Below are 21,644 nucleotides of genomic sequence, written 5' to 3' on the forward strand. Positions count from 1 at the left end.
GACCAATCTGGCATGCGGGACCTTATCAAAAGCCTTGCTAAAATCCATATAGACTACATCAAAGGCACTACCCTCATCGACCCTCCTTGTTACCTCCTCGAAAAATTGAATTGCGTTAGTCAGACACGACCTTCCGTTAAGAAATCCATGCTGACTGTCCCTGATTAATCCGTGTCTTTCTAAATGAAGATTTCTCCTGTCCCTCAGAACTTTTTCCAATAATTTTCCCACCACCGAGGTTAGGCTGACTGGCCTGTAATTATGCGGTCTATCCCTCTCTCCCTTTTGAAAGAACGGTAGCACGTTAGCAGTCCTCCAGTGGTCGGGCACCACACCTGTAGCCAGAGAGGATTGTAAAATGATGGTGAGAGCCTGTGCTATTTGGTGTCTTACTTCTCTTAAGAGTGTGGGATAGATTTGATGCGGGCCTGGGTATTTGTCCAGTTTGAAAGATGCTACAGCCCTTAAGACTTGGTGTTTGAGCATGTTTATTTGATGTAATATTTGAATAGAAGGCAATGAAGGGTTGGGCTTGTAGTTTGTTTGTGTGGGAGGCAGAGCAGCAAGAAGAGGTGGAGGGGGGGTGGGGGGTTGCGGGAGGAGTAAAATTTGTAAATGTAAATTGAGTGTTGAATACTTGTATGAATGCGTAGAAGAGAAAAAAATGGGCGACAGCTTTAAGTAAAGAGAAAGCCAGCTAGCATATGCCTACGGCCATACTAGTCTGAATGCGCCCGATCTCGTCTGATCTCGGAAGCTAAGCAGAGTCAGGCCTGGTTAGTACTTGGATGGGAGACTGCCTGGGAATACCAGGTGCAGTAGGCTTTTGCTGCCGCCACAGGCTGCTCAACGTTTTGCACACACACGCGCACACACTGCTCTTAATCAATCAACATCCTTTTTCCTGCTCTCTCTCTCTCTCTCTCGCTTTCCTTTGACCATTTCTTCGCTGCACATTCTCCTGCTGCTACACAAATGCAAGGGGCTCCAGACACAGGGCCGAAATAAGCAGAAGAAGAAAATAAGATAGCCAAAATACACACACTGGCGGAGGGCCACCAGGACACAGCAGCAGAGAGGAGAGACAAGGTGCATAGAAAACTCGGAGGGACAAACAGCAACAGAACAAAGAAGAATGTAGAAAGAGCAGCAGTTAAATTCAGGAAAAAAGCAAAGCCAACTAGCATGCTGTTGAAATGCATGTGTGTTAATGCGAGGAGTGTTACAAATAAGATTGACGAGTTGCAGGCGCAAGTTGCCACATGGGGTTATGCAATAGTAGCCATAACGGAGACCTGGCTTCAAAATGGGCGGAATTGGAAACTAAACAATCCTGGCTACAATGTAATAACATTTGTAGAAGTCGTGTGGGCAGATGTCACATGATCAGGCAGAATCATAGAAATTTACAGCACAGAAGGAGGCCATTCGGCCCATCTTGTCCGTGCCAGCCGACAAAGAGCAATCCACCCAAATCCCACTTTACAGCACTTGGTCCGTAGCCTTGTAGGTTACGGCAGTTCAAGTGCATATCCAAGTACTTTTTAAACGTGATGAGGGTTTCTGCCTCTACCACCCTTTCAGGCAGTGCATTCCAGACCCCCACCATTCACTGGGTGAAAAAATGTCTCCTCAAATTCCCTGTAAACCTCCTACCAATTACTTGAAATCTATTATTGACCCTTCTGCTAAGGGAAATAGGTCCTTCCTATCCACTCTATCTCGGCCCCTCATAATTTTACACACCTCAATTAGGTCTCGCCTCAGCCTCCTGTGTTCCAAAGAAAACAACCCCAGCCTATCCAATCTTTCCTCATAACTAAAATTCCCCAGCCCAGGCAACATCCTCGGAAATCTCCTCTGCACCTTCTCTAGTGCAATCGCATCCTTCTTGTAATGTGGTGACCAGAACTGCACGCGGCACTCTAGCTGCGGCCTAACTAGTGTTTTATACAGTTGAAGCATAACCTCCCCGCTCTTATATTCTACGCCTCGGCTAATAAAGGCAAGTATCCCGTATGCCTGCTTAACCACTTTATCTACCTGTCCTGCTACCTTCAGGGATCTGTGGACATGCACTCCAAGGTCCCGCTGATCCTCTGCATTTCTCAGTGTCCTACCATTTATTGTGTATTCCAACTGAATTCCATTTGCCACTGTTCTGCCCACTAGACGAGTCCATTGATATCTTCCTGCAGTCTACAGCATTCTGTTTCATTATTAACCACACGGCCAATTTTTGTATCATCTGCAAACTTCTTAATCATACTTCCTACATTCAAATCCAAATCATTGATATATACCAGAAAAAGCAAAGGGCCCAGTACTGAGTCGGTGCAGGCTCGATGGGCCGAAATGGCCTCTATCTGCACTGTGGGGTTTCTGTGATTCTGTGAGCCCTGCGGAACCCCACTGGAAACAGCCTTCCGGTCACAAAAACACCCTTCGACCATTACCCTTTGTTTCCTGCCTCTGAGCCAATTTTGGATCCAACTTGCCACTTTGCCTTGGATCCCATGGGCTTTTACTTTCGTGACCAATCTGGCATGCGGGACCTTATCAAAAGCCTTGCTAAAATCCATATAGACTACATCAAAGGCACTACCCTCATCGACCCTCCTTGTTACCTCCTCGAAAAATTGAATTGCGTTAGTCAGACACGACCTTCCGTTAAGAAATCCATGCTGACTGTCCCTGATTAATCCGTGTCTTTCTAAATGAAGATTTCTCCTGTCCCTCAGAACTTTTTCCAATAATTTTCCCACCACCGAGGTTAGGCTGACTGGCCTGTAATTATGCGGTCTATCCCTCTCTCCCTTTTGAAAGAACGGTAGCACGTTAGCAGTCCTCCAGTGGTCGGGCACCACACCTGTAGCCAGAGAGGATTGTAAAATGATGGTGAGAGCCTGTGCTATTTGGTGTCTTACTTCTCTTAAGAGTGTGGGATAGATTTGATGCGGGCCTGGGTATTTGTCCAGTTTGAAAGATGCTACAGCCCTTAAGACTTGGTGTTTGAGCATGTTTATTTGATGTAATATTTGAATAGAAGGCAATGAAGGGTTGGGCTTGTAGTTTGTTTGTGTGGGAGGCAGAGCAGCAAGAAGAGGTGGAGGGGGGGTGGGGGGTTGCGGGAGGAGTAAAATTTGTAAATGTAAATTGAGTGTTGAATACTTGTATGAATGCGTAGAAGAGAAAAAAATGGGCGACAGCTTTAAGTAAAGAGAAAGCCAGTTAGCATATGCCTACAGCCATACTAGTCTGAATGCGCCCGATCTCGTCTGATCTCGGAAACTAAGCAGAGTCAGGCCTGGTTAGTACTTGGATGGGAGACTGCCTGGGAATACCAGGTGCAGTAGGCTTTTGCTGCCGCCACAGGCTGCTCAACGTTTTGCACACACACGCGCACACACTGCTCTTAATCAATCAACATCCTTTTTCCTGCTCTCTGTCTCTCTCTCTCGCTTTCCTTTGACCATTTCTTCGCTGCACATTCTCCTGCTGCTACACAAATGCAAGGGGCTCCAGACACAGGGCCGAAATAAGCAGAAGAAGAAAATAAGATAGCCAAAATACACACACTGGCGGAGGGCCACCAGGACACAGCAGCAGAGAGGAGAGACAAGGTGCATAGAAAACTCGGAGGGACAAACAGCAACAGAACAAAGAAGAATGTAGAAAGAGCAGCAGTTAAATTCAGGAAAAAAGCAAAGCCAACTAGCATGCTGTTGAAATGCATGTGTGTTAATGCGAGGAGTGTTACAAATAAGATTGACGAGTTGCAGGCGCAAGTTGCCACATGGGGTTATGCAATAGTAGCCATAACGGAGACCTGGCTTCAAAATGGGCGGAATTGGAAACTAAACAATCCTGGCTACAATGTAATAACATTTGTAGAAGTCGTGTGGGCAGATGTCACATGATCAGGCAGAATCATAGAAATTTACAGCACAGAAGGAGGCCATTCGGCCCATCTTGTCCGTGCCAGCCGACAAAGAGCAATCCACCCAAATCCCACTTTACAGCACTTGGTCCGTAGCCTTGTAGGTTACGGCAGTTCAAGTGCATATCCAAGTACTTTTTAAACGTGATGAGGGTTTCTGCCTCTACCACCCTTTCAGGCAGTGCATTCCAGACCCCCACCATTCACTGGGTGAAAAAATGTCTCCTCAAATTCCCTGTAAACCTCCTACCAATTACTTGAAATCTATTATTGACCCTTCTGCTAAGGGAAATAGGTCCTTCCTATCCACTCTATCTCGGCCCCTCATAATTTTACACACCTCAATTAGGTCTCGCCTCAGCCTCCTGTGTTCCAAAGAAAACAACCCCAGCCTATCCAATCTTTCCTCATAACTAAAATTCCCCAGCCCAGGCAACATCCTTGGAAATCTCCTCTGCACCTTCTCTAGTGCAATCGCATCCTTCTTGTAATGTGGTGACCAGAACTGCACGCGGCACTCTAGCTGCGGCCTAACTAGTGTTTTATACAGTTGAAGCATAACCTCCCCGCTCTTATATTCTACGCCTCGGCTAATAAAGGCAAGTATCCCGTATGCCTGCTTAACCACTTTATCTACCTGTCCTGCTACCTTCAGGGATCTGTGGACATGCACTCCAAGGTCCCGCTGATCCTCTGCATTTCTCAGTGTCCTACCATTTATTGTGTATTCCAACTGAATTCCATTTGCCACTGTTCTGCCCACTAGACGAGTCCATTGATATCTTCCTGCAGTCTACAGCATTCTGTTTCATTATTAACCACACGGCCAATTTTTGTATCATCTGCAAACTTCTTAATCATACTTCCTACATTCAAATCCAAATCATTGATATATACCAGAAAAAGCAAAGGGCCCAGTACTGAGTCGGTGCAGGCTCGATGGGCCGAAATGGCCTCTATCTGCACTGTGGGGTTTCTGTGATTCTGTGAGCCCTGCGGAACCCCACTGGAAACAGCCTTCCGGTCACAAAAACACCCTTCGACCATTACCCTTTGTTTCCTGCCTCTGAGCCAATTTTGGATCCAACTTGCCACTTTGCCTTGGATCCCATGGGCTTTTACTTTCGTGACCAATCTGGCATGCGGGACCTTATCAAAAGCCTTGCTAAAATCCATATAGACTACACCAAAGGCACTACCCTCATCGACCCTCCTTGTTACCTCCTCGAAAAATTGAATTGCGTTAGTCAGACACGACCTTCCGTTAAGAAATCCACGCTGACTGTCCCTGATTAATCCGTGTCTTTCTAAATGAAGATTTCTCCTGTCCCTCAGAACTTTTTCCAATAATTTTCCCACCACCGAGGTTAGGCTGACTGGCCTGTAATTATGCGGTCTATCCCTCTCTCCCTTTTGAAAGAACGGTAGCACGTTAGCAGTCCTCCAGTGGTCGGGCACCACACCTGTAGCCAGAGAGGATTGTAAAATGATGGTGAGAGCCTGTGCTATTTGGTGTCTTACTTCTCTTAAGAGTGTGGGATAGATTTGATGCGGGCCTGGGTATTTGTCCAGTTTGAAAGATGCTACAGCCCTTAAGACTTGGTGTTTGAGCATGTTTATTTGATGTAATATTTGAATAGAAGGCAATGAAGGGTTGGGCTTGTAGTTTGTTTGTGTGGGAGGCAGAGCAGCAAGAAGAGGTGGAGGGGGGGTGGGGGGTTGCGGGAGGAGTAAAATTTGTAAATGTAAATTGAGTGTTGAATACTTGTATGAATGCGTAGAAGAGAAAAAAATGGGCGACAGCTTTAAGTAAAGAGAAAGCCAACTAGCATATGCCTACGGCCATACTAGTCTGAATACGCCCGATCTCGTCTGATCTCGGAAGCTAAGCAGAGTCAGGCCTGGTTAGTACTTGGATGGGAGACTGCCTGGGAATACCGGGTGCAGTAGGCTTTTGCTGCCGCCACAGGCTGCTCAACGTTTTGCACACACTGCTCTTAATCAATCAACATCCTTTTTGCTGCTCTCTCTCTCTCTCTCTCTCTCTCTCGCTTTCCTTTGACCATTTCTTCGCTGCACATTCTCCTGCTGCTACACAAATGCAAGGGGCTCCAGACACAGGGCCGAAATAAGCAGAAGAAGAAAATAAGATAGCCAAAATAAACACACTGGCGGAGGGCCACCAGGACACAGCAGCAGAGAGGAGAGACAAGGTGCATAGAAAACTCGGAGGGACAAACAGCAACAGAACAAAGAAGAATGTCGAAAGAGCAGCAGTTAAATTCAGGAAAAAAGCAAAGCCAACTAGCATGCTGTTGAAATGCATGTGTGTTAATGCGAGGAGTGTTACAAATAAGATTGACGAGTTGCAGGCGCAAGTTGCCACATGGGGTTATGCAATAGTAGCCATAACGGAGACCTGGCTTCAAAATGGGCGGAATTGGAAACTAAACAATCCTGGCTACAATGTAATAACATTTGTAGAAGTCGTGTGGGCAGATGTCACATGATCAGGCAGAATCATAGAAATTTACAGCACAGAAGGAGGCCATTCGGCCCATCTTGTCCGTGCCAGCCGACAAAGAGCAATCCACCCAAATCCCACTTTACAGCACTTGGTCCGTAGCCTTGTAGGTTACGGCAGTTCAAGTGCATATCCAAGTACTTTTTAAACGTGATGAGGGTTTCTGCCTCTACCACCCTTTCAGGCAGTGCATTCCAGACCCCCACCATTCACTGGGTGAAAAAATGTCTCCTCAAATTCCCTGTAAACCTCCTACCAATTACTTGAAATCTATTATTGACCCTTCTGCTAAGGGAAATAGGTCCTTCCTATCCACTCTATCTCGGCCCCTCATAATTTTACACACCTCAATTAGGTCTCGCCTCAGCCTCCTATGTTCCAAAGAAAACAACCCCAGCCTATCCAATCTTTCCTCATAACTAAAATTCCCCAGCCCAGGCAACATCCTCGGAAATCTCCTCTGCACCTTCTCTAGTGCAATCGCATCCTTCTTGTAATGTGGTGACCAGAACTGCACGCGGCACTCTAGCTGCGGCCTAACTAGTGTTTTATACAGTTGAAGCATAACCTCCCCGCTCTTATATTCTACGCCTCGGCTAATAAAGGCAAGTATCCCGTATGCCTGCTTAACCACTTTATCTACCTGTCCTGCTACCTTCAGGGATCTGTGGACATGCACTCCAAGGTCCCGCTGATCCTCTGCATTTCTCAGTGTCCTACCATTTATTGTGTATTCCAACTGAATTCCATTTGCCACTGTTCTGCCCACTAGACGAGTCCATTGATATCTTCCTGCAGTCTACAGCATTCTGTTTCATTATTAACCACACGGCCAATTTTTGTATCATCTGCAAACTTCTTAATCATACTTCCTACATTCAAATCCAAATCATTGATATATACCAGAAAAAGCAAAGGGCCCAGTACTGAGTCGGTGCAGGCTCGATGGGCCGAAATGGCCTCTATCTGCACTGTGGGGTTTCTGTGATTCTGTGAGCCCTGCGGAACCCCACTGGAAACAGCCTTCCGGTCACAAAAACACCCTTCGACCATTACCCTTTGTTTCCTGCCTCTGAGCCAATTTTGGATCCAACTTGCCACTTTGCCTTGGATCCCATGGGCTTTTACTTTCGTGACCAATCTGGCATGCGGGACCTTATCAAAAGCCTTGCTAAAATCCATATAGACTACATCAAAGGCACTACCCTCATCGACCCTCCTTGTTACCTCCTCGAAAAATTGAATTGCGTTAGTCAGACACGACCTTCCGTTAAGAAATCCACGCTGACTGTCCCTGATTAATCCGTGTCTTTCTAAATGAAGATTTCTCCTGTCCCTCAGAACTTTTTCCAATAATTTTCCCACCACCGAGGTTAGGCTGACTGGCCTGTAATTATGCGGTCTATCCCTCTCTCCCTTTTGAAAGAACGGTAGCACGTTAGCAGTCCTCCAGTGGTCGGGCACCACACCTGTAGCCAGAGAGGATTGTAAAATGATGGTGAGAGCCTGTGCTATTTGGTGTCTTACTTCTCTTAAGAGTGTGGGATAGATTTGATGCGGGCCTGGGTATTTGTCCAGTTTGAAAGATGCTACAGCCCTTAAGACTTGGTGTTTGAGCATGTTTATTTGATGTAATATTTGAATAGAAGGCAATGAAGGGTTGGGCTTGTAGTTTGTTTGTGTGGGAGGCAGAGCAGCAAGAAGAGGTGGAGGGGGGGTGGGGGGTTGCGGGAGGAGTAAAATTTGTAAATGTAAATTGAGTGTTGAATACTTGTATGAATGCGTAGAAGAGAAAAAAATGGGCGACAGCTTTAAGTAAAGAGAAAGCCAGCTAGCATATGCCTACGGCCATACTAGTCTGAATACGCCCGATCTCGTCTGATCTCGGAAGCTAAGCAGAGTCAGGCCTGGTTAGTACTTGGATGGGAGACTGCCTGGGAATACCGGGTGCAGTAGGCTTTTGCTGCCGCCACAGGCTGCTCAACGTTTTGCACACACACGCGCACACACTGCTCTTAATCAATCAACATCCTTTTTGCTGCTCTCTCTCTCTCTCTCTCTCTCTCTCTCTCTCGCTTTCCTTTGACCATTTCTTCGCTGCACATTCTCCTGCTGCTACACAAATGCAAGGGGCTCCAGACACAGGGCCGAAATAAGCAGAAGAAGAAAATAAGATAGCCAAAATAAACACACTGGCGGAGGGCCACCAGGACACAGCAGCAGAGAGGAGAGACAAGGTGCATAGAAAACTCGGAGGGACAAACAGCAACAGAACAAAGAAGAATGTAGAAAGAGCAGCAGTTAAATTCAGGAAAAAAGCAAAGCCAACTAGCATGCTGTTGAAATGCATGTGTGTTAATGCGAGGAGTGTTACAAATAAGATTGACGAGTTGCAGGCGCAAGTTGCCACATGGGGTTATGCAATAGTAGCCATAACGGAGACCTGGCTTCAAAATGGGCGGAATTGGAAACTAAACAATCCTGGCTACAATGTAATAACATTTGTAGAAGTCGTGTGGGCAGATGTCACATGATCAGGCAGAATCATAGAAATTTACAGCACAGAAGGAGGCCATTCGGCCCATCTTGTCCGTGCCAGCCGACAAAGAGCAATCCACCCAAATCCCACTTTACAGCACTTGGTCCGTAGCCTTGTAGGTTACGGCAGTTCAAGTGCATATCCAAGTACTTTTTAAACGTGATGAGGGTTTCTGCCTCTACCACCCTTTCAGGCAGTGCATTCCAGACCCCCACCATTCACTGGGTGAAAAAATGTCTCCTCAAATTCCCTGTAAACCTCCTACCAATTACTTGAAATCTATTATTGACCCTTCTGCTAAGGGAAATAGGTCCTTCCTATCCACTCTATCTCGGCCCCTCATAATTTTACACACCTCAATTAGGTCTCGCCTCAGCCTCCTGTGTTCCAAAGAAAACAACCCCAGCCTATCCAATCTTTCCTCATAACTAAAATTCCCCAGCCCAGGCAACATCCTCGGAAATCTCCTCTGCACCTTCTCTAGTGCAATCGCATCCTTCTTGTAATGTGGTGACCAGAACTGCACGCGGCACTCTAGCTGCGGCCTAACTAGTGTTTTATACAGTTGAAGCATAACCTCCCCGCTCTTATATTCTACGCCTCGGCTAATAAAGGCAAGTATCCCGTATGCCTGCTTAACCACTTTATCTACCTGTCCTGCTACCTTCAGGGATCTGTGGACATGCACTCCAAGGTCCCGCTGATCCTCTGCATTTCTCAGTGTCCTACCATTTATTGTGTATTCCAACTGAATTCCATTTGCCACTGTTCTGCCCACTAGACGAGTCCATTGATATCTTCCTGCAGTCTACAGCATTCTGTTTCATTATTAACCACACGGCCAATTTTTGTATCATCTGCAAACTTCTTAATCATACTTCCTACATTCAAATCCAAATCATTGATATATACCAGAAAAAGCAAAGGGCCCAGTACTGAGTCGGTGCAGGCTCGATGGGCCGAAATGGCCTCTATCTGCACTGTGGGGTTTCTGTGATTCTGTGAGCCCTGCGGAACCCCACTGGAAACAGCCTTCCGGTCACAAAAACACCCTTCGACCATTACCCTTTGTTTCCTGCCTCTGAGCCAATTTTGGATCCAACTTGCCACTTTGCCTTGGATCCCATGGGCTTTTACTTTCGTGACCAATCTGGCATGCGGGACCTTATCAAAAGCCTTGCTAAAATCCATATAGACTACATCAAAGGCACTACCCTCATCGACCCTCCTTGTTACCTCCTCGAAAAATTGAATTGCGTTAGTCAGACACGACCTTCCGTTAAGAAATCCATGCTGACTGTCCCTGATTAATCCGTGTCTTTCTAAATGAAGATTTCTCCTGTCCCTCAGAACTTTTTCCAATAATTTTCCCACCACCGAGGTTAGGCTGACTGGCCTGTAATTATGCGGTCTATCCCTCTCTCCCTTTTGAAAGAACGGTAGCACGTTAGCAGTCCTCCAGTGGTCGGGCACCACACCTGTAGCCAGAGAGGATTGTAAAATGATGGTGAGAGCCTGTGCTATTTGGTGTCTTACTTCTCTTAAGAGTGTGGGATAGATTTGATGCGGGCCTGGGTATTTGTCCAGTTTGAAAGATGCTACAGCCCTTAAGACTTGGTGTTTGAGCATGTTTATTTGATGTAATATTTGAATAGAAGGCAATGAAGGGTTGGGCTTGTAGTTTGTTTGTGTGGGAGGCAGAGCAGCAAGAAGAGGTGGAGGGGGGGTGGGGGTTGCGGGAGGAGTAAAATTTGTAAATGTAAATTGAGTGTTGAATACTTGTATGAATGCGTAGAAGAGAAAAAAATGGGCGACAGCTTTAAGTAAAGAGAAAGCCAGCTAGCATATGCCTACGGCCATACTAGTCTGAATGTGCCCGATCTCGTCTGATCTCGGAAGCTAAGCAGAGTCAGGCCTGGTTAGTACTTGGATGGGAGACCGCCTGGGAATACCGGGTGCAGTAGGCTTTTGCTGCCGCCACAGGCTGCTCAACGTTTTGCACACACACGCGCACACACTGCTCTTAATCAATCAACATCCTTTTTGCTGCTCTCTCTCTCTCTCTCTCTGTCTCTCTCTCTCGCTTTCCTTTGACCATTTCTTCGCTGCACATTCTCCTGCTGCTACACAAATGCAAGGGGCTCCAGACACAGGGCCGAAATAAGCAGAAGAAGAAAATAAGATAGCCAAAATACACACACTGGCGGAGGGCCACCAGGACACAGCAGCAGAGAGGAGAGACAAGGTGCATAGAAAACTCGGAGGGACAAACAGCAACAGAACAAAGAAGAATGTAGAAAGAGCAGCAGTTAAATTCAGGAAAAAAGCAAAGCCAACTAGCATGCTGTTGAAATGCATGTGTGTTAATGCGAGGAGCGTTACAAATAAGATTGACGAGTTGCAGGCGCAAGTTGCCACATGGGGTTATGCAATAGTAGCCATAACGGAGACCTGGCTTCAAAATGGGCGGAATTGGAAACTAAACAATCCTGGCTACAATGTAATAACATTTGTAGAAGTCGTGTGGGCAGATGTCACATGATCAGGCAGAATCATAGAAATTTACAGCACAGAAGGAGGCCATTCGGCCCATCTTGTCCGTGCCAGCCGACAAAGAGCAATCCACCCAAATCCCACTTTACAGCACTTGGTCCGTAGCCTTGTAGGTTACGGCAGTTCAAGTGCATATCCAAGTACTTTTTAAACGTGATGAGGGTTTCTGCCTCTACCACCCTTTCAGGCAGTGCATTCCAGACCCCCACCATTCACTGGGTGAAAAAATGTCTCCTCAAATTCCCTGTAAACCTCCTACCAATTACTTGAAATCTATTATTGACCCTTCTGCTAAGGGAAATAGGTCCTTCCTATCCACTCTATCTCGGCCCCTCATAATTTTACACACCTCAATTAGGTCTCGCCTCAGCCTCCTGTGTTCCAAAGAAAACAACCCCAGCCTATCCAATCTTTCCTCATAACTAAAATTCCCCAGCCCAGGCAACATCCTCGGAAATCTCCTCTGCACCTTCTCTAGTGCAATCGCATCCTTCTTGTAATGTGGTGACCAGAACTGCACGCGGCACTCTAGCTGCGGCCTAACTAGTGTTTTATACAGTTGAAGCATAACCTCCCCGCTCTTATATTCTACGCCTCGGCTAATAAAGGCAAGTATCCCGTATGCCTGCTTAACCACTTTATCTACCTGTCCTGCTACCTTCAGGGATCTGTGGACATGCACTCCAAGGTCCCGCTGATCCTCTGCATTTCTCAGTGTCCTACCATTTATTGTGTATTCCAACTGAATTCCATTTGCCACTGTTCTGCCCACTAGACGAGTCCATTGATATCTTCCTGCAGTCTACAGCATTCTGTTTCATTATTAACCACACGGCCAATTTTTGTATCATCTGCAAACTTCTTAATCATACTTCCTACATTCAAATCCAAATCATTGATATATACCAGAAAAAGCAAAGGGCCCAGTACTGAGTCGGTGCAGGCTCGATGGGCCGAAATGGCCTCTATCTGCACTGTGGGGTTTCTGTGATTCTGTGAGCCCTGCGGAACCCCACTGGAAACAGCCTTCCGGTCACAAAAACACCCTTCGACCATTACCCTTTGTTTCCTGCCTCTGAGCCAATTTTGGATCCAACTTGCCACTTTGCCTTGGATCCCATGGGCTTTTACTTTCGTGACCAATCTGGCATGCGGGACCTTATCAAAAGCCTTGCTAAAATCCATATAGACTACATCAAAGGCACTACCCTCATCGACCCTCCTTGTTACCTCCTCGAAAAATTGAATTGCGTTAGTCAGACACGACCTTCCGTTAAGAAATCCATGCTGACTGTCCCTGATTAATCCGTGTCTTTCTAAATGAAGATTTCTCCTGTCCCTCAGAACTTTTTCCAATAATTTACCCACCACCGAGGTTAGGCTGACTGGCCTGTAATTATGCGGTCTATCCCTCTCTCCCTTTTGAAAGAACGGTAGCACGTTAGCAGTCCTCCAGTGGTCGGGCACCACACCTGTAGCCAGAGAGGATTGTAAAATGATGGTGAGAGCCTGTGCTATTTGGTGTCTTACTTCTCTTAAGAGTGTGGGATAGATTTGATGCGGGCCTGGGTATTTGTCCAGTTTGAAAGATGCTACAGCCCTTAAGACTTGGTGTTTGAGCATGTTTATTTGATGTAATATTTGAATAGAAGGCAATGAAGGGTTGGGCTTGTAGTTTGTTTGTGTGGGAGGCAGAGCAGCAAGAAGAGGTGGAGGGGGGGTGGGGGGTTGCGGGAGGAGTAAAATTTGTAAATGTAAATTGAGTGTTGAATACTTGTATGAATGCGTAGAAGAGAAAAAAATGGGCGACAGCTTTAAGTAAAGAGAAAGCCAGCCAGCATATGCCTACGGCCATACTAGTCTGAATGCGCCCGATCTCGTCTGATCTCGGAAGCTAAGCAGAGTCAGGCCTGGTTAGTACTTGGATGGGAGACCGCCTGGGAATACCAGGTGCAGTAGGCTTTTGCTGCCGCCACAGGCTGCTCAACGTTTTGCACACACACGCGCACACACTGCTCTTAATCAATCAACATCCTTTTTGCTGCTCTCTCTCTCTCTCTCTCTCTCTCTCGCTTTCCTTTGACCATTTCTTCGCTGCACATTCTCCTGCTGCTACACAAATGCAAGGGGCTCCAGACACAGGGCCGAAATAAGCAGAAGAAGAAAATAAGATAGCCAAAATACACACACTGGCGGAGGGCCACCAGGACACAGCAGCAGAGAGGAGAGACAAGGTGCATAGAAAACTCGGAGGGACAAACAGCAACAGAACAAAGAAGAATGTAGAAAGAGCAGCAGTTAAATTCAGGAAAAAAGCAAAGCCAACTAGCATGCTGTTGAAATGCATGTGTGTTAATGCGAGGAGCGTTACAAATAAGATTGACGAGTTGCAGGCGCAAGTTGCCACATGGGGTTATGCAATAGTAGCCATAACGGAGACCTGGCTTCAAAATGGGCGGAATTGGAAACTAAACAATCCTGGCTACAATGTAATAACATTTGTAGAAGTCGTGTGGGCAGATGTCACATGATCAGGCAGAATCATAGAAATTTACAGCACAGAAGGAGGCCATTCGGCCCATCTTGTCCGTGCCAGCCGACAAAGAGCAATCCACCCAAATCCCACTTTACAGCACTTGGTCCGTAGCCTTGTAGGTTACGGCAGTTCAAGTGCATATCCAAGTACTTTTTAAACGTGATGAGGGTTTCTGCCTCTACCACCCTTTCAGGCAGTGCATTCCAGACCCCCACCATTCACTGGGTGAAAAAATGTCTCCTCAAATTCCCTGTAAACCTCCTACCAATTACTTGAAATCTATTATTGACCCTTCTGCTAAGGGAAATAGGTCCTTCCTATCCACTCTATCTCGGCCCCTCATAATTTTACACACCTCAATTAGGTCTCACCTCAGCCTCCTGTGTTCCAAAGAAAACAACCCCAGCCTATCCAATCTTTCCTCATAACTAAAATTCCCCAGCCCAGGCAACATCCTCGGAAATCTCCTCTGCACCTTCTCTAGTGCAATCGCATCCTTCTTGTAATGTGGTGACCAGAACTGCACGCGGCACTCTAGCTGCGGCCTAACTAGTGTTTTATACAGTTGAAGCATAACCTCCCCGCTCTTATATTCTACGCCTCGGCTAATAAAGGCAAGTATCCCGTATGCCTGCTTAACCACTTTATCTACCTGTCCTGCTACCTTCAGGGATCTGTGGACATGCACTCCAAGGTCCCGCTGATCCTCTGCATTTCTCAGTGTCCTACCATTTATTGTGTATTCCAACTGAATTCCATTTGCCACTGTTCTGCCCACTAGACGAGTCCATTGATATCTTCCTGCAGTCTACAGCATTCTGTTTCATTATTAACCACACGGCCAATTTTTGTATCATCTGCAAACTTCTTAATCATACTTCCTACATTCAAATCCAAATCATTGATATATACCAGAAAAAGCAAAGGGTCCAGTACTGAGTCGGTGCAGGCTCGATGGGCCGAAATGGCCTCTATCTGCACTGTGGGGTTTCTGTGATTCTGTGAGCCCTGCGGAACCCCACTGGAAACAGCCTTCCGGTCACAAAAACACCCTTCGACCATTACCCTTTGTTTCCTGCCTCTGAGCCAATTTTGGATCCAACTTGCCACTTTGCCTTGGATCCCATGGGCTTTTACTTTCGTGACCAATCTGGCATGCGGGACCTTATCAAAAGCCTTGCTAAAATCCATATAGACTACATCAAAGGCACTACCCTCATCGACCCTCCTTGTTACCTCCTCGAAAAATTGAATTGCGTTAGTCAGACACGACCTTCCGTTAAGAAATCCATGCTGACTGTCCCTGATTAATCCGTGTCTTTCTAAATGAAGATTTCTCCTGTCCCTCAGAACTTTTTCCAATAATTTTCCCACCACCGAGGTTAGGCTGACTGGCCTGTAATTATGCGGTCTATCCCTCTCTCCCTTTTGAAAGAACGGTAGCACGTTAGCAGTCCTCCAGTGGTCGGGCACCACACCTGTAGCCAGAGAGGATTGTAAAATGATGGTGAGAGCCTGTGCTATTTGGTGTCTTACTTCTCTTAAGAGTGTGGGATAGATTTGATGCGGGCCTGGGTATTTGTCCAGTTTGAAAGATGCTACAGCCCTTAAGACTTGGTGTTTGAGCATGTTTATTTGATGTAATATTTGAATAGAAGGCAATGAAGGGTTGGGCTTGTAGTTTGTTTGTGTGGGAGGCAGAGCAGCAAGAAGAGGTGGAGGGGGGGTGGGGGTTGCGGGAGGAGTAAAATTTGTAAATGTAAATTGAGTGTTGAATACTTGTATGAATGCGTAGAAGAGAAAAAAATGGGCGACAGCTTTAAGTAAAGAGAAAGCCAGCTAGCATATGCCTACGGCCATACTAGTCTGAATGTGCCCGATCTCGTCTGATCTCGGAAGCTAAGCAGAGTCAGGCCTGGTTAGTACTTGGATGGGAGACCGCCTGGGAATACCGGGTGCAGTAGGCTTTTGCTGCCGCCACAGGCTGCTCAACGTTTTGCACACACACGCGCACACACTGCTCTTAATCAATCAACATCCTTTTTGCTGCTCTCTCTCTCTCTCTCTCTGTCTCTCTCTCTCGCTTTCCTTTGACCATTTCTTCGCTGCACATTCTCCTGCTGCTACACAAATGCAAGGGGCTCCAGACACAGGGCCGAAATAAGCAGAAGAAGAAAATAAGATAGCCAAAATACACACACTGGCGGAGGGCCACCAGGACACAGCAGCAGAGAGGAGAGACAAGGTGCATAGAAAACTCGGAGGGACAAACAGCAACAGAACAAAGAAGAATGTAGAAAGAGCAGCAGTTAAATTCAGGAAAAAAGCAAAGCCAACTAGCATGCTGTTGAAATGCATGTGTGTTAATGCGAGGAGCGTTACAAATAAGATTGACGAGTTGCAGGCGCAAGTTGCCACATGGGGTTATGCAATAGTAGCCATAACGGAGACCTGGCTTCAAAATGGGCGGAATTGGAAACTAAACAATCCTGGCTACAATGTAATAACATTTGTAGAAGTCGTGTGGGCAGATGTCACATGATCAGGCAGAATCATAGAAATTTACAGCACAGAAGGAGGCCATTCGGCCCATCTTGTCCGTGCCAGCCGACAAAGAGCAATCCACCCAAATCCCACTTTACAGCACTTGGTCCGTAGCCTTGTAGGTTACGGCAGTTCAAGTGCATATCCAAGTACTTTTTAAACGTGATGAGGGTTTCTGCCTCTACCACCCTTTCAGGCAGTGCATTCCAGACCCCCACCATTCACTGGGTGAAAAAATGTCTCCTCAAATTCCCTGTAAACCTCCTACCAATTACTTGAAATCTATTATTGACCCTTCTGCTAAGGGAAATAGGTCCTTCCTATCCACTCTATCTCGGCCCCTCATAATTTTACACACCTCAATTAGGTCTCGCCTCAGCCTCCTGTGTTCCAAAGAAAACAACCCCAGCCTATCCAATCTTTCCTCATAACTAAAATTCCCCAGCCCAGGCAACATCCTCGGAAATCTCCTCTGCACCTTCTCTAGTGCAATCGCATCCTTCTTGTAATGTGGTGACCAGAACTGCACGCGGCACTCTAGCTGCGGCCTAACTAGTGTTTTATACAGTTGAAGCATAACCTCCCCGCTCTTATATTCTACGCCTCGGCTAATAAAGGCAAGTATCCCGTATGCCTGCTTAACCACTTTATCTACCTGTCCTGCTACCTTCAGGGATCTGTGGACATGCACTCCAAGGTCCCGCTGATCCTCTGCATTTCTCAGTGTCCTACCATTTATTGTGTATTCCAACTGAATTCCATTTGCCACTGTTCTGCCCACTAGACGAGTCCATTGATATCTTCCTGCAGTCTACAGCATTCTGTTTCATTATTAACCACACGGCCAATTTTTGTATCATCTGCAAACTTCTTAATCATACTTCCTACATTCAAATCCAAATCATTGATATATACCAGAAAAAGCAAAGGGCCCAGTACTGAGTCGGTGCAGGCTCGATGGGCCGAAATGGCCTCTATCTGCACTGTGGGGTTTCTGTGATTCTGTGAGCCCTGCGGAACCCCACTGGAAACAGCCTTCCGGTCACAAAAACACCCTTCGACCATTACCCTTTGTTTCCTGCCTCTGAGCCAATTTTGGATCCAACTTGCCACTTTGCCTTGGATCCCATGGGCTTTTACTTTCGTGACCAATCTGGCATGCGGGACCTTATCAAAAGCCTTGCTAAAATCCATATAGACTACATCAAAGGCACTACCCTCATCGACCCTCCTTGTTACCTCCTCGAAAAATTGAATTGCGTTAGTCAGACACGACCTTCCGTTAAGAAATCCATGCTGACTGTCCCTGATTAATCCGTGTCTTTCTAAATGAAGATTTCTCCTGTCCCTCAGAACTTTTTCCAATAATTTACCCACCACCGAGGTTAGGCTGACTGGCCTGTAATTATGCGGTCTATCCCTCTCTCCCTTTTGAAAGAACGGTAGCACGTTAGCAGTCCTCCAGTGGTCGGGCACCACACCTGTAGCCAGAGAGGATTGTAAAATGATGGTGAGAGCCTGTGCTATTTGGTGTCTTACTTCTCTTAAGAGTGTGGGATAGATTTGATGCGGGCCTGGGTATTTGTCCAGTTTGAAAGATGCTACAGCCCTTAAGACTTGGTGTTTGAGCATGTTTATTTGATGTAATATTTGAATAGAAGGCAATGAAGGGTTGGGCTTGTAGTTTGTTTGTGTGGGAGGCAGAGCAGCAAGAAGAGGTGGAGGGGGGGTGGGGGGTTGCGGGAGGAGTAAAATTTGTAAATGTAAATTGAGTGTTGAATACTTGTATGAATGCGTAGAAGAGAAAAAAATGGGCGACAGCTTTAAGTAAAGAGAAAGCCAGCCAGCATATGCCTACGGCCATACTAGTCTGAATGCGCCCGATCTCGTCTGATCTCGGAAGCTAAGCAGAGTCAGGCCTGGTTAGTACTTGGATGGGAGACCGCCTGGGAATACCGGGTGCAGTAGGCTTTTGCTGCCGCCACAGGCTGCTCAACGTTTTGCACACACACGCGCACACACTGCTCTTAATCAATCAACATCCTTTTTGCTGCTCTCTCTCTCTCTCTCTCTCTCTCGCTTTCCTTTGACCATTTCTTCGCTGCACATTCTCCTGCTGCTACACAAATGCAAGGGGCTCCAGACACAGGGCCGAAATAAGCAGAAGAAGAAAATAAGATAGCCAAAATACACACACTGGCGGAGGGCCACCAGGACACAGCAGCAGAGAGGAGAGACAAGGTGCATAGAAAACTCGGAGGGACAAACAGCAACAGAACAAAGAAGAATGTAGAAAGAGCAGCAGTTAAATTCAGGAAAAAAGCAAAGCCAACTAGCATGCTGTTGAAATGCATGTGTGTTAATGCGAGGAGCGTTACAAATAAGATTGACGAGTTGCAGGCGCAAGTTGCCACATGGGGTTATGCAATAGTAGCCATAACGGAGACCTGGCTTCAAAATGGGCGGAATTGGAAACTAAACAATCCTGGCTACAATGTAATAACATTTGTAGAAGTCGTGTGGGCAGATGTCACATGATCAGGCAGAATCATAGAAATTTACAGCACAGAAGGAGGCCATTCGGCCCATCTTGTCCGTGCCAGCCGACAAAGAGCAATCCACCCAAATCCCACTTTACAGCACTTGGTCCGTAGCCTTGTAGGTTACGGCAGTTCAAGTGCATATCCAAGTACTTTTTAAACGTGATGAGGGTTTCTGCCTCTACCACCCTTTCAGGCAGTGCATTCCAGACCCCCACCATTCACTGGGTGAAAAAATGTCTCCTCAAATTCCCTGTAAACCTCCTACCAATTACTTGAAATCTATTATTGACCCTTCTGCTAAGGGAAATAGGTCCTTCCTATCCACTCTATCTCGGCCCCTCATAATTTTACACACCTCAATTAGGTCTCACCTCAGCCTCCTGTGTTCCAAAGAAAACAACCCCAGCCTATCCAATCTTTCCTCATAACTAAAATTCCCCAGCCCAGGCAACATCCTCGGAAATCTCCTCTGCACCTTCTCTAGTGCAATCGCATCCTTCTTGTAATGTGGTGACCAGAACTGCACGCGGCACTCTAGCTGCGGCCTAACTAGTGTTTTATACAGTTGAAGCATAACCTCCCCGCTCTTATATTCTACGCCTCGGCTAATAAAGGCAAGTATCCCGTATGCCTGCTTAACCACTTTATCTACCTGTCCTGCTACCTTCAGGGATCTGTGGACATGCACTCCAAGGTCCCGCTGATCCTCTGCATTTCTCAGTGTCCTACCATTTATTGTGTATTCCAACTGAATTCCATTTGCCACTGTTCTGCCCACTAGACGAGTCCATTGATATCTTCCTGCAGTCTACAGCATTCTGTTTCATTATTAACCACACGGCCAATTTTTGTATCATCTGCAAACTTCTTAATCATACTTCCTACATTCAAATCCAAATCATTGATATATACCAGAAAAAGCAAAGGGTCCAGTACTGAGTCGGTGCAGGCTCGATGGGCCGAAATGGCCTCTATCTGCACTGTGGGGTTTCTGTGATTCTGTGAGCCCTGCGGAACCCCACTGGAAACAGCCTTCCGGTCACAAAAACACCCTTCGACCATTACCCTTTGTTTCCTGCCTCTGAGCCAATTTTGGATCCAACTTGCCACTTTGCCTTGGATCCCATGGGCTTTTACTTTCGTGACCAATCTGGCATGCGGGACCTTATCAAAAGCCTTGCTAAAATCCATATAGACTACATCAAAGGCACTACCCTCATCGACCCTCCTTGTTACCTCCTCGAAAAATTGAATTGCGTTAGTCAGACACGACCTTCCGTTAAGAAATCCATGCTGACTGTCCCTGATTAATCCGTGTCTTTCTAAATGAAGATTTCTCCTGTCCCTCAGAACTTTTTCCAATAATTTTCCCACCACCGAGGTTAGGCTGACTGGCCTGTAATTATGCGGTCTATCCCTCTCTCCCTTTTGAAAGAACGGTAGCACGTTAGCAGTCCTCCAGTGGTCGGGCACCACACCTGTAGCCAGAGAGGATTGTAAAATGATGGTGAGAGCCTGTGCTATTTGGTGTCTTACTTCTCTTAAGAGTGTGGGATAGATTTGATGCGGGCCTGGGTATTTGTCCAGTTTGAAAGATGCTACAGCCCTTAAGACTTGGTGTTTGAGCATGTTTATTTGATGTAATATTTGAATAGAAGGCAATGAAGGGTTGGGCTTGTAGTTTGTTTGTGTGGGAGGCAGAGCAGCAAGAAGAGGTGGAGGGGGGGTGGGGGGTTGCGGGAGGAGTAAAATTTGTAAATGTAAATTGAGTGTTGAATACTTGTATGAATGCGTAGAAGAGAAAAAAATGGGCGACAGCTTTAAGTAAAGAGAAAGCCAGCTAGCATATGCCTACGGCCATACTAGTCTGAATGCGCCCGATCTCGTCTGATCTCGGAAGCTAAGCAGAGTCAGGCCTGGTTAGTACTTGGATGGGAGACTGCCTGGGAATACCAGGTGCAGTAGGCTTTTGCTGCCGCCACAGGCTGCTCAACGTTTTGCACACACACGCGCACACACTGCTCTTAATCAATCAACATCCTTTTTGCTGCTCTCTCTCTCTCTCTCTCTCGCTTTCCTTTGACCATTTCTTCGCTGCACATTCTCCTGCTGCTACACAAATGCAAGGGGCTCCAGACACAGGGCCGAAATAAGCAGAAGAAGAAAATAAGATAGCCAAAATACACACACTGGCGGAGGGCCACCAGGACACAGCAGCAGAGAGGAGAGACAAGGTGCATAGAAAACTCGGAGGGACAAACAGCAACAGAACAAAGAAGAATGTAGAAAGAGCAGCAGTTAAATTCAGGAAAAAAGCAAAGCCAACTAGCATGCTGTTGAAATGCATGTGTGTTAATGCGAGGAGTGTTACAAATAAGATTGACGAGTTGCAGGCGCAAGTTGCCACATGGGGTTATGCAATAGTAGCCATAACGGAGACCTGGCTTCAAAATGGGCGGAATTGG

The 21,644-nt window shown here is 46.5% G+C and overlaps 8 non-coding genes and 1 pseudogene across 8 annotated transcripts; all 9 read left to right on the forward strand.

Moving 5' to 3' along the window:
• Positions 1 to 706: 706 nt before the first annotated feature.
• LOC147082940 (5S ribosomal RNA) lies at positions 707 to 825 on the forward strand. Its single transcript, XR_015076057.1, has one exon. It is a non-coding gene; the product is annotated as a 5S ribosomal RNA (ribosomal RNA).
• Positions 826 to 3,240: 2,415 nt separating this feature from the next.
• LOC147082941 (5S ribosomal RNA) lies at positions 3,241 to 3,359 on the forward strand (annotated as a pseudogene).
• Positions 3,360 to 5,774: 2,415 nt separating this feature from the next.
• On the forward strand, positions 5,775 to 5,893 carry LOC147082942 (5S ribosomal RNA). The gene has a single exon (XR_015076183.1). It is a non-coding gene; the product is annotated as a 5S ribosomal RNA (ribosomal RNA).
• A 2,411-nt stretch (positions 5,894 to 8,304) lies between these two features.
• LOC147082943 (5S ribosomal RNA) lies at positions 8,305 to 8,423 on the forward strand. Its single transcript, XR_015076184.1, has one exon. It is a non-coding gene; the product is annotated as a 5S ribosomal RNA (ribosomal RNA).
• A 2,428-nt stretch (positions 8,424 to 10,851) lies between these two features.
• On the forward strand, positions 10,852 to 10,970 carry LOC147082944 (5S ribosomal RNA). The gene has a single exon (XR_015076103.1). It is a non-coding gene; the product is annotated as a 5S ribosomal RNA (ribosomal RNA).
• Positions 10,971 to 13,399: 2,429 nt separating this feature from the next.
• Positions 13,400 to 13,518, forward strand: LOC147082945 (5S ribosomal RNA). The gene has a single exon (XR_015076121.1). It is a non-coding gene; the product is annotated as a 5S ribosomal RNA (ribosomal RNA).
• A 2,422-nt stretch (positions 13,519 to 15,940) lies between these two features.
• Positions 15,941 to 16,059, forward strand: LOC147082946 (5S ribosomal RNA). The gene has a single exon (XR_015076105.1). It is a non-coding gene; the product is annotated as a 5S ribosomal RNA (ribosomal RNA).
• A 2,429-nt stretch (positions 16,060 to 18,488) lies between these two features.
• Positions 18,489 to 18,607, forward strand: LOC147082947 (5S ribosomal RNA). The gene has a single exon (XR_015076216.1). It is a non-coding gene; the product is annotated as a 5S ribosomal RNA (ribosomal RNA).
• A 2,421-nt stretch (positions 18,608 to 21,028) lies between these two features.
• LOC147082948 (5S ribosomal RNA) lies at positions 21,029 to 21,147 on the forward strand. Its single transcript, XR_015076058.1, has one exon. It is a non-coding gene; the product is annotated as a 5S ribosomal RNA (ribosomal RNA).
• Positions 21,148 to 21,644: the final 497 nt, after the last annotated feature.

This window comes from Somniosus microcephalus, unplaced genomic scaffold, assembly GCF_052327205.1.
Source record: "Somniosus microcephalus isolate GS21.2 unplaced genomic scaffold, FLI_Smic_1.0 scaffold110, whole genome shotgun sequence".
Classification (NCBI taxonomy): domain Eukaryota; kingdom Metazoa; phylum Chordata; class Chondrichthyes; order Squaliformes; family Somniosidae; genus Somniosus; species Somniosus microcephalus.